Source organism: Cebus imitator, unplaced genomic scaffold, assembly GCF_001604975.1.
Source record: "Cebus imitator isolate Cc_AM_T3 unplaced genomic scaffold, Cebus_imitator-1.0 Scaffold203, whole genome shotgun sequence".
NCBI classification, from domain to species: Eukaryota; Metazoa; Chordata; class Mammalia; order Primates; family Cebidae; genus Cebus; species Cebus imitator.
The window spans coordinates 2,468,614-2,480,214 of NW_016107518.1; the positions used below are offsets into that span (position 1 = coordinate 2,468,614).

General features: G+C 41.9%; 1 protein-coding gene and 1 pseudogene across 1 annotated transcript in view; one reads left to right on the forward strand and one right to left on the reverse strand.

Annotated features, from left to right (window-relative positions):
* The window catches only part of LOC108317517, a 20,714-nt pseudogene extending 9,962 nt beyond the window's left edge, over nt 1–10,752 (reverse strand).
* LOC108317518 overlaps nt 1–11,601 on the forward strand; it is a 140,229-nt gene that overhangs the window by 116,958 nt on the left and 11,670 nt on the right. Inside the window, exon 4 of the mRNA XM_037745520.1 lies at nt 6,914–7,093. The gene's annotated coding sequence lies outside the window, so the exon portion shown is untranslated. The remainder of the gene's footprint in view (nt 1–6,913; nt 7,094–11,601) is intronic.

Consider the following 11,601-nt stretch of genomic DNA (forward strand, 5'->3'; position numbering starts at 1 on the left):
AAATTTCAGCACTTTGGGAGGCCGAGGCAGGTGGATCACTGAGGTCAGGAGTTCGAGACCATCCTGGCCAACATGGAGAAACCCTGTCTCTACTAAAAATACAAAATTAGCCGGGTGTGGTGGCGCATGCCTGTAATCCCAGCTACTTGGGTGGCTAATGCAGGAGGATCACTTGAACCCAGGAGGTGGAAGTCGTGGTGAGCCAAGATGGTGTCATTGCACTCTAGTCTGGGCAACAAGAGTCTCAAAAAAAGTGGGGAAGTTATTTGATATGAAAAAAGAGAGGAGAATTTAGGAACTGTCTTCTGGAAAGAATGAGGAACTGCGAATAACTCAATTATGTCTTTGCTTCCTCTTCTACTCACTGAATCTTGCTCCTATCTGTGCAGGGTCAGGTATTATTGTAGAAAAATTGAAAACTTGTTATTAAAGATTGTTCACTGACATGGAAATAACTCTTGAGCTCTTCTGAATTGGCAGGCTCTAATATACTAAACAAACAACCAAAAGAAAGAAAGAAAAAAAGAATGAGGGAAGAACCAGCCATGCGGAATTGTCTTTTCTATGCCTTCACTATTTAATGAGCATTAACCCACCAACTATCCTACAGATGATACTGGCTCACCAATTGAGGAGGTAGACTAATAGGAAACGAGCCTCCAAGAGGTTTCTACCATACAATTTCACTTGTATCAGTAACAAAATCAGGCAGAGGAGTAAGCAGATGCCTGAGATGAAAATGAAAGCTATCACTACCCATCATAACCCCTTTCTGCCATCTCTCCCACTCTTCTCCGCCTCTCTGCACTTTCATGTCACCCTGGACCATCTCAGTTATGCTATGGAGGGAAGATGCATTTGGCAACTAGCAAAGATGGGAGAGCAAATGTTGTCTGGAATAACACTGATAAGGTGGAGCCTATACACAGAACAGAGCAGGCAGCTAGCTACCTACATGGTGATTTTCCAGACACCAGGAGGGCTCTATAACATCTCTCTCACTGGTTCATCAGCAGCTCTTAGAGATGTTTCCATTGGGTTAGGCATAATCTTTTCAGGGTCCCTATAAAAGGCAAAAGCTCTATCAGGAATGAAAGTGTATCAAAAGCTTTCCTCCTTTTGGGAAGACACAAGACTCCTATGATAGCAATATTCATGTGAGACTGGGAACTACTTAGTAAAAGAAAGGGATGAGGAAGGAATACCAGGATTCCTGGGACAAACTTTCCCAACCTGTTGTACCTGAAAGGGAAGATAAGATACAGTGCCCAGATCTATGTAGATTTTGTTTCCTGACCATTTGGTGAAAGATATCCTGAGCCAGATAATGAGGATGGTGAAGACAAGAGATGAGAAAAACGGCCCTGGAGAATTGGAGTTAGTCTACTAGAGAAGGGGAGAGGAAGATTAGCTGAAGCAGAGGTGATCTATCCTTAAAGAGTGCTAGATAGCGTCTGAGTGAGGGACAAAGGGGGATGGAATCAGGGTTTGCTTACACTTAATGGAGTGAAAGTAAGTAGCCACCAAGCGGGTGGCTTCACAGACACCAGTAAGGACTCAGTTTCCTTCCATCTCTTCATCGACATAGGGAATTCCTTTAACAAGGAAAGAAACTATTTACTCCTCAATGAGAGAAAAGTTGCAAGTATAACTATAGCCTTGAGAGAGAGGTAACTTAAGGTTTCCTATGATTTAACATTCATTCATATTAAGGCATAAATGACGAATATTTCTTTTCTGAGGGAAGTTGCAAGTCCAAAGGTAAGAAAAAGTACAAGGTCACCAAACTTCAGCTTCCAATAATTAAAGGGCGGTAGCTTTTAAGTCATTGGAGAAGTCTACTCAAGACAAACTTGGGGACAAATTTACCCTGCTTGGGATTGGGGCTGTCCTTTTATGCTTGTGAATCAGGGGAGAAAAGAATGGGCAGGGCTATGGGAAGTAGAAAGGAAGAGAGGTAAGCTGTGGATTTTCCAAAGGAAGGGCTTTAGGACTTGGAAGGCACCCACAGGGCACCTTTGGTGTGTGGTTCCAGCAAAGATGATGGTGGCACATGGTCCAGAGCCCCACCAAGAGCTTCTTCCTGTCTTCAGACACCAAAAGCTCCACCCAGTGCAAGGAGGACAAGCAGAGCAGCAGGACAAAGATGAAACCTGAGAGGCTGGCACAGAACATGCGAATGTAGCTTCGGGCCTTCTCCAGGAGCTCCAGGTGCTCTTGCTAGTGGGGTGCCATACCATAGACTGGGCCATGTGGTAGGAAAAAATTGACTATGGTGGAGAAGGGAGAAAGACATCATGAGAGGAATCTCATCTCAAGCATCTCCATCTCCACTAACAGAAAGATAAGTCCTGAATCCTACAAGGGAGGGAACTCTGTTCTCTCTTCACGCTTCAGGGTCTTTTTCTCCTGTGCACCAGAGCCTCCCACAGGTTTCTATTTTTTAATATTAACTCTTTTTTTTTTTTTTTTAGATTTCTTTTTCACCCATCCTCCTCCAATTAAAAAAATAATAATAAATAGGAGTAGTCTTTGCCTCTCCCACCTTGACATTTAAGCTGCTTCCTCTAAAAGGACCCCGCACTACTCAGACCCCCAAGGCTTCCTTGCCCTGTATATTGGTTCATTTATTGTGCTGGCATTGTAAGAACTGTGGAATATCATGGCGTTTTCTTCTCTGCTTTGCATCCTTGCTTCTTGCTCATGGCTCTTCTGTCATAGAACCTAATCTGCTCTGCCCTAACTCCCCTTCCTGTCCCTCCCCCACCCCAGGGGACAGCACCAGCAGGAGTCAGAACACACGACATCAGTACAATGTCTCATTTGCCAGATCTGGTCAGATCCCTCTCTCGCCCAGATCTCTGCTGAGTTCCAAATGCCCTTAGCAAACTGCCTACTGAAGCCAGATTTCTTACTGACACATCATACCCAAGATGTCTTTAAGAAATGTAATAATCTTCTTTCTCTCCATCCTGCACCCACTCCTTTTCTTAATTCCCACCACTCAATCACAACGTGTCTTGCCAGTTCTAACTTTTTAAAGTTTTCAAACCCACCCTGTATGTCTGTTTCCACTTCCTTAAACCATCTCTTTGCTGTGTCTGTCCTGGATTTCTGTAGCCTTTTTACCTGGTCTTTCTGCTACCAGGCTTGCTCTCCTTCAGTTTATTCTTCACCAAGTTACCAAGATTAAGGCCTCTAAAAGCAAATCCGATTATGTCTCTCTGTTGCTTAAAATATTCTCATTACTCCCTGTTGATGTAAAGTAAAATCCTAACCTGTTGGAATAAATTGGTAAAGTCCTACAAGATCTAGGTTTTGGTCACCTATTTAGCTTCATTCAATTATTCAGTATTTCTGAGTGGTAAACATGATGTGGACATTGTATATAGACTGGTAGATCAGTATCAATGATCCAAGAATGAGACTAGCTCCCACCTCCTTGTATGAAGCAGCAAAGTTTTCCTAGACTTGCCTAGTAGGATTTTCTTAGTGGTTATTTAGGTAGGAGGCGGTTTCTCATTGTTCTGGCTCATCTCTTTCCCAGTATATCATTGATGGAAGCTGAACTTAATGCTCTAAATGGCATCAATACTTTCCTTTTTTTTGAGACAGAGTCTCCCTTTGTCACCCAGGCTGGAGTGCAGTGGTGCAGTCTTGGCCCACTGCAGCCTCCGCCTCCCTGTTCAAGCAATTCTCCCACCTCAGCCTTCCGAGTAGCTGGGATTACAGGCATGCACCACCATTTGGCTAATTTTGTATTTTTATTAGAGATGGCACTTCACCATAATGGCCAGGCTGGTCTTGAACTCCTGGCCTCAAGTGATCCACCCCCCTCACCCTCGGAAAGTGCTGAGATTACAGGCGTGAGCCACCGTGCCCAGCCAGGATCAATACTTTCTTCCATTTCACACTCTTGTTCTTCATTTCAGATTGACAAGACTGAACACAATATGAGAAAAAGGAGTATTTGGGGCCAGGTATTGTATAATGTGGTAGAAAACAGGATGAATCTTTATGTAATAAAGTAGTTCCAGATGGAATGTCAATGTCCTAAGTAGTAGCATTCTAGTTTCAACTAAGGTAGATGATGTCTATTTGTCAAGAGCACTGTATAGCATCTTTAATTTGAGGTGCCTGTCTGGGCTCTAGTGCTAGTTAGGTCCTTTGCTCGCCAGTGAGTGTCCTATAGACCTTCTTAGACCCGGTAGTAGATGCTTTCAGTTCTCTACCTATATTCTGTGGGCCTTAACACTTGCGTGTTTTCTGGCAGACTTCCAGTAGCCAACATCTGCACCTGTTTACCTAAGGACTTTCGCTGGAGCCAGGAAAGGATTCTCTCCCTAAGCTGGCCCAGATGTTCTAGGGAATTAATATCTGGCTCTGAGTAGCCCTCAAGCAGATCCCTGCCCCTGTGTGTGGGAGGTATAACTCTGAAGCATGGATTTTATGTTGCTCCCATTATCTCTGCAGGATTAAGCTCTTATTGACCATAGTGGCAGCAAGCTTGATAATGCATCCTTTATTGGTTGCCTTATTTCCCTTTTTCACTTTCCTCACTTCCCCTCTCCTCTTTCCCACCTTATGTTTGACTTAACATCCTGAGATGGAGATGAAAGTATGAAAAGGAAGAAGCATTGATGCCAGTTGGGGCATCAACTCCCCACACCATTCCATTTGTACCTTTCAAATAACCTACATGTACTTGAATCTTTGTCTAGAATTGACTTCTGGACATTGGACATCCAACTGAAGAGGCAGAAGCTACTACTTGCTCAAAACTGTAGTGGTTCTTAATCACTACACCTAAGGGAGATGATAAACTTCCAAAAGAAACAGTCTGATAGTTCCTTAACATACCTCCAGTATGTCAAAGGACAGTGTAAAGAACATACAGGGCCAGGTGCAGTGGCCTATGCCTGTAATCCCAGCACTTCGGGAGGCCAAGACAGGCAAATCATGGGGTCAGGAGATCGAGACCATCATGGCCAACATGGTGAAACCCCGTCTCTACTAAAAATACAAAAAAATTAGCTGGTGTGGTGGCAAACACCTGTAGTCAAGCCAAGTGAGCCGCGATCATGCCACTGCACTACAGCCTAGGCGACAGTGCGAGACTCTGTCTCAAAAAAAAAAAAAAAAGAAAGAAAGAATGTACAAACAGCAGACAGGAGAAGATCATTCTGGTGGGAAGCAATCTGCCTATGGTTATTCTGGCAATATATGTACCATTGTCCCACCACACAAAAACTAGGCAATTGCTACCTAAGTAATCAAGACCACAAAAGTTGTCATGTTTAGGATTAGTCATATTTGGTTTCTTTCTGGAAATACTGGAACAAACCTTTTTTTTTTTTTTTTGAGACGGAATCTTGCTCTGTCACCCAGACTGGAATGCAGTGGCGTGACGTGATCTCAGCTCACTGCTGCCTCTGCCTCCCAGGTTCAAGCGATTCTCCTGTCTCAGCCTCTGGAGTAGCTGGGATTACAGGTGTGCTCCACCATGCCTGGCTAATTTTTGTATTTTTAGTAGAGATGGGGTTTTGCCATGTTGGCCAGGCTGGTCTCGAACTCCTGACCTCAGGTGATCCATCCACTTCAGCCTTCCAAAGTGCTGAGATTATAATTGTGAGCCACCACATCCAGCCACCATTTCTTACTTGTTACAAAAAATCAGGAAATAATTTCATACTTAATAAAAAAGTTACGGTAGTTCAAAAACACCTTATACTCTTTACCTGAAATCACTTTTTCCCTTATGCTTTAACATTTGCTCCCCTGATTTATCTGTGTATGTTGGGCTCTTTTATAAGGCCTCCTTGACTTCTGTGTTTGCCACTAGCCAGCTCAAGGATGACAATAGCCATTTCCTTTATTCTGTGGGACACTGGGCGGATGCCCCATCTATTTTTGAAAATAGTCTCCAATTCAGAGATGATGATAATTGTGGGAAGTAGAAAAGTTCCTTTTTAAAGTTTCCTTTCTTGTTAAAGAATAAGTGTGCTAATAACTTTGTTAGGCCCTATCCTATGCAGCTGTTAGACATGCCATGCTTGCAGGCACATAATACACTCTATGTCCTTGTACTTTAACGAAGATATCTGTGCTGCACCTGCTCACAGGCATGTCTCAGCTCTCCATTGCTTTTATCTGTTTTAAAAAAGCTTTAAGTTGTTAGTCAATCAGGTTTTAGTTTAGAATGTGAGGTCCGACTCCAGCCAATGGAGATCAGACACAGCAGTAAGGACAACCCCAAATGCGTAAGGGATAAATTTGTCTGTTTTCCTTTATTCATTGTACTCTCATGGCAAGATGGCTAGTGAGAGTACCCTTCCTGCGGCCCAGGAAGTAAAAACTGCATTGTCTAAAGATCCTTTGTCTCAGTGCAAATTTCTCTTTGCAGCACTGAGCATCTATTTCCAACAGTAGTATTTGAGTAAATATCTATTTTATTGTGGAACCTTCTATTTCTGATCCTCTTATCAATTATTCTTTGGTTTTATATGTATCTATTGCCAGTTTAAGCTGCTTGTTCATTTGATAGCAGGGGGCATTCACTATACATTGGTGCCAACTCTGACTACATTTATCACAGAGCCAATTATATCTGTTTCTTTGCACACTTGAACCCTTGCCTTGCTCTTTGGGATTATAAGTAGTTTTATGGCTTTAGCACAAATGCATTAATTAGTTTGTTCAACAAATATTTGTTAAACACCCATGCATACTAGACATTGTTCAACTCATTGAGCACACATCAGTGAACAAAACTGTAAAACACCTCTGTCCTGAAGTTTACATTCCAGGGGAGTATATGTTAGTCAGCTGCATTGCTGCAACAATGCTGCACAATAAATACTTCAAATGTTCTCAGTAGCATACAATAACAGACATTTATTTTTCTCACTCACAGGTCTGCAGATCAGACAAAGTTTGGCTGATCTTGGCTGGATTTGTCTACGTTTGGCTGGGCAAAGCTGGACTCCAATCTTTGATCAAGTTTGTGTCTGCTTCACATGTCTTCATCATTCTATGACAAGTTGCCTACCTGAGATACATTCCTCCCACAGTGGGTGACAGAAGTACAAGAGAGGTAGGTAGAAATACATAATGCCTTTTAAGGTCTCAACTCAGGATTTTCACAGTCCCTTCTGCTTACGTTCCATTAGCCAAAGCATGCCATGCTATGCCTAACATCAAGGGAGCAGAGAAATATATTCCATCAACTATAGTGGGAGGCTTTGCAAAGTCACATGGTAAAGGGCATGGCTGGATAATCTAATATTAGACTGGGGCAGTCAAGAGTAGAGAACAATGGGCCAGGTGCGGTGGCTCACTCCTATAATCCCAGCATTTTGGTAAACTGAGCTTGGAGGGTTGCTTTAGCTCAGAAGTTCAAGACCAGCCTGGGCAATAAAGCAAGACCTCATCTCAATTAAAAAACAATTTTTTTTAAGAATTGAAAACAATGATCCAATCTAGCATCAGGAAGAGTGGAAGACAGAAAGTAAATTAATATATATCAAATACATAAAGCAAGTTAAAGGCATAGAAAATGAAGGGAGTAATCTTTAAAATAGGGTGGGTCAGTAAAGGCTTTTCCGAAAAGGTGACACTTGAGCAGAGTTCTGAAGAAAGTAAAGAATCAAGATTAGTGGAGAGAACAGTGAATGAAAAAGCCCCAAGATGGGCACTTGCTTGAAAGGATCAAGGAACCACAAGGAAGGCAATGTGGCCGAAGCATCATGAGGAACAGAGAGAACAGTAGGAAATGAAACTATCTAGAGATATAATTGCCGAGTCATAAGATATATGTATCTCCTAGATTACTGTTAAGGAATTAATTTCTAATTTTTTTTTTTTTTTGAGACAGGGTTTCACTCTGTTACCTAGGCTGGAGTCCAGTAGAGAGTTTCAACTTCTAAGCTCAAGCAATCATCCTGCTTCAGCCTCCCAAGTTAGCTGGGAATACAGGTGTGCACCACCATGCCTGGCTAACTATTTTTCTTTTTAGTAGAGATGAGGTCTCACTATGTTGCCCAGCCTGGTCTTGAACTCCTAAACTCAAGTGACCCTCCTGCCTCACCCTCCCAAAATATTGTGATTACAGGCATAAGCTACTGTACCTGGCCTAAAATGTTTTTAACCAGTGTGTACTCCCACCAGCAGTGTATAAAAATTCCTGTTTTATCAGAAGATAAGGGAAGAAAAAAAGTCTGATAATGTGAGCCTTTTAAATACAATAATTGTATTATGTATTTACACATTTTACTATAACATTATATTAATAATCTCATAACATGTGTTAAAATTTTATTATAACATTTTATTGTTAGTGTTTTGTTTTTTACTTCCCTAATTAAAATTTTTAATTTAGCAAACATCTTTCTTGTGTTATTAGCCATTTGGGTTTCCTTTTGTAAATTGATTATGCAGATTCTTTACCAATCTTCCTTTTTCTCTCTCTCTCTCTGTTATTTTTTTAGAGTTGGGGTCTCTCTCTGTTGGCCAGGCTGGAGTGCAGTGGTATGATTATAGTAATTCACTGCAGCCTTGACCTCCTGGGCTCAAGCAATCCTCTCACCTTGGCCTCCTGAGTAGCTGAGACTACAGGCATGTACCACCACATCTGGCTAATTTTCCTGCCTTGGCCTCCCAAAGTGCTTCAATTACAGGCGTGAGCCACCACACCTGGCCCATGTACCAATTTTTCTATTGGGTAATTTGGTCCCATCCCTCCGTTTTCTTTGCATAGAATTTACTTATATATTCTGGATACTGATCCTTTGTTCGTTATATATAGTAAATATATTTTTACAGGCGAGCTTATCTTTTACTGCTTTATATTTTGTAGCATAGAAGTTTTGGTTTTTTGTTGTTGTTGTTGTTCTGTTTTGTTTTGTTTCTTTGTTTTGTTTTGAGATGGAGTCTTGCTCTGTTGCCCTGGTTGGAGTGCAGTGGCGTGATCTTGGCTCACTGCAACCTCCGCCTCCTGGGTTCAAGCAATTCTCCTGTCGCAGCCTCCTGAGTAGCTGGCACTACAGGTGCACACCACCACGCCTGGCTGATTTTTGTATTTTTAGTAGAGACGGGGTTTCACCATATTGGTCAGGCTGGTCTCGAACTCCTGACGTCAGGTGATCCACCCGCCTCAGCCTCCCAAAGTGTTGGGATTATAGGCATGAACCACCACGTCCAGCCGAAGTTTTAGTTTTAAAAACAGTAAAATTTATCAAGATTTTTTTGTTGTGGTTTGTAAATGTTGTTTCTCTTAAGAACAACTAAATTCATAAAACTGTTTTATTATTATTCTAATTTTCTATCTTCTAAAATATTCTTGTTTATTTTGCAGAATTTCAAACCCAGAGAAAAGTTGAACAGTCAAATGAATACTGTTATACCTCTCACCTATATTTATCAACTATTAACATCTTGATACATTCTCTCTCTCTCTTATCTATGTATATTTTTTACTTTTTGACAAACCATCCGAAAGTGAGTGTAGGCATCATGATATTTTACCTCTAAATATTTCAGTATATCTTGGCAGGGCACAGTAGCTTACACTTGTAATCCCAGCACTTTGGGAGGCTGAGGTGGACAGATGATTTGAAGTTAGGAGTTCGAGACCAGCCTGGCCAACATGGTGAAACCACGTCTCTACTAAAAATAAAAAAATTAGCCGGGGGTGGTGGTGCGTGCCTGTAATTCCAGCTACTTGGGAGTCTGAGGTGCAAGAATCGCTTGAACCCAGGAAGCAGAGGTTGCAGTGAGCTAAGATCAAGCCACTTCACTCCAGGCTGGGGGACAGAGCAAGACAGTGTCTCAAAAAAAAAAAAAAAAGATAAATATTTCAGCATATTTCCCAGGAAACAATGACATTCTCCTACATATCCACAGCATCATTACCACACCTGAGGGGGCAAAAAAAAACATTAATTCAACACAACTTCCAACATTCTTTACACACTCAGATTTCCTAAATTGTCAAAGAAAAAGGTTTATACTTTTTTTTTTTTGGAAGAAAATCACTTAATTCTAATTAACTCACAAAGAATAAAATCATAACAGCTAGTTTAAGGAGGCCACACAAACATTTGACCAGCTCCCAAATTCAACAGAGTAGGAACACCCCCTTCCATTTTAATTCTGAAGCATGGAAGCTAGGAATGACAGGAGAGGTTTAACTGATGGCTTTACACCTTCACTATTACACCTTCACTATTAATTAAATTTTTATATTAAATTAACTTGGTTATGAGAGCTGGTTTTCCATTTCTCCAGGTTGAACTTCTTGATTCGGCCACCCGTTTGCAAGTCGGCACTGTTTCAGCACCTCACTGAAACCCTCACAGAGCTTGATGTCACACTGGTTCTGGGCACACTCCAAAAACTGTTTGATCTCACAGAAGCAAGGCTGCTGCTGCTGTGCCAGCTGGGTTCCCTGAGGCTCCTGGTAAGTGATGTCAGGCCTCGCAGAGTCAGGATTACTTCCTCCCCTGAAGCCCCCAATAATGGCGTGGCCCGGGTATGCCCCATAGCAGAGCCCACAGCCACGCCAGCTGCAGTGGTTGCCATCTGGGCCAGCAGACCTGGTTGCCGGGGTGCAGCAGCAGGAGAGCCAGCGGCAGATGAGGGTGCCGCTGCTGGTGGCTGCGCAGCTGGTGCTGGCCTGGGCACAGTTCTCATTTGAGGGGCCCAGCTGGCCGGAGGGGCCAGGCAGGAGGTGCAGCTTCGGCTTCCACATGGCATCCTAGCTATGGGGCGGCTCAGCCTTTAGACGTGCAACGACCAGCAAAGAGCTCAGCGGCTTCTGGGTATATACGTTTTTTTAAAAGTCCAGATTTAATGGATTTCATCTGACTGTTATATGCCTGTAGTCTCCTTCAATTTAAACAATACTATTACCTTTTGCTCCTCATAATATTAAATCCTTAAATAGTGGCCAGTTATCCTGTAGACTGTCCCATAGTCTGTATTTTTGTGTGACTATTTATCATTAGATTCAAGTCAGACATTTCTAGCAAAACACCACGTAGTGTATACCTCCTACTGTATCATATCTAAAGACACACGATGTGCTGGGTGTGGTGGCTCATACCTTCAATCCCAGCACTTTAGCAGGCTGAGGCAGAAGATTACTTGAGGCCAGGAGTTCAAGCCTACAGTAAGCTATGATTGCACCACTGCACATCAGCATGGGCAACACAGCAAGACCCTATCTCAAAAAAAAAAAAAAAAAAAAAAGGCTATGACAACCACTTAATTAAGATTGTGATTGCCAAATATTTTGATTCCAAAGGTACATTTCCTCTTTGAAACTAATAAATATTTAATGGAGTGATAATTTGATACCCTGTTTCCAAATAACCATTTAATAATGACCTATCAGTGATCCTTGCCTTAATTATGCTGGGGATTATAAAATAATGTTTTTCAATTACTATCATTCCTTCTATACTTATTAGCCAGCATCCTTCTATACAAAAAAATCTACCTCTGCTTTTTTCCTTTTTCATTTATTCTCTCTTTTGTGGAGTGTCACTGTGGACACATGGATTTTTTTTTTTTTTTTTTTTTTTGGAAGAAAATCACTTTATT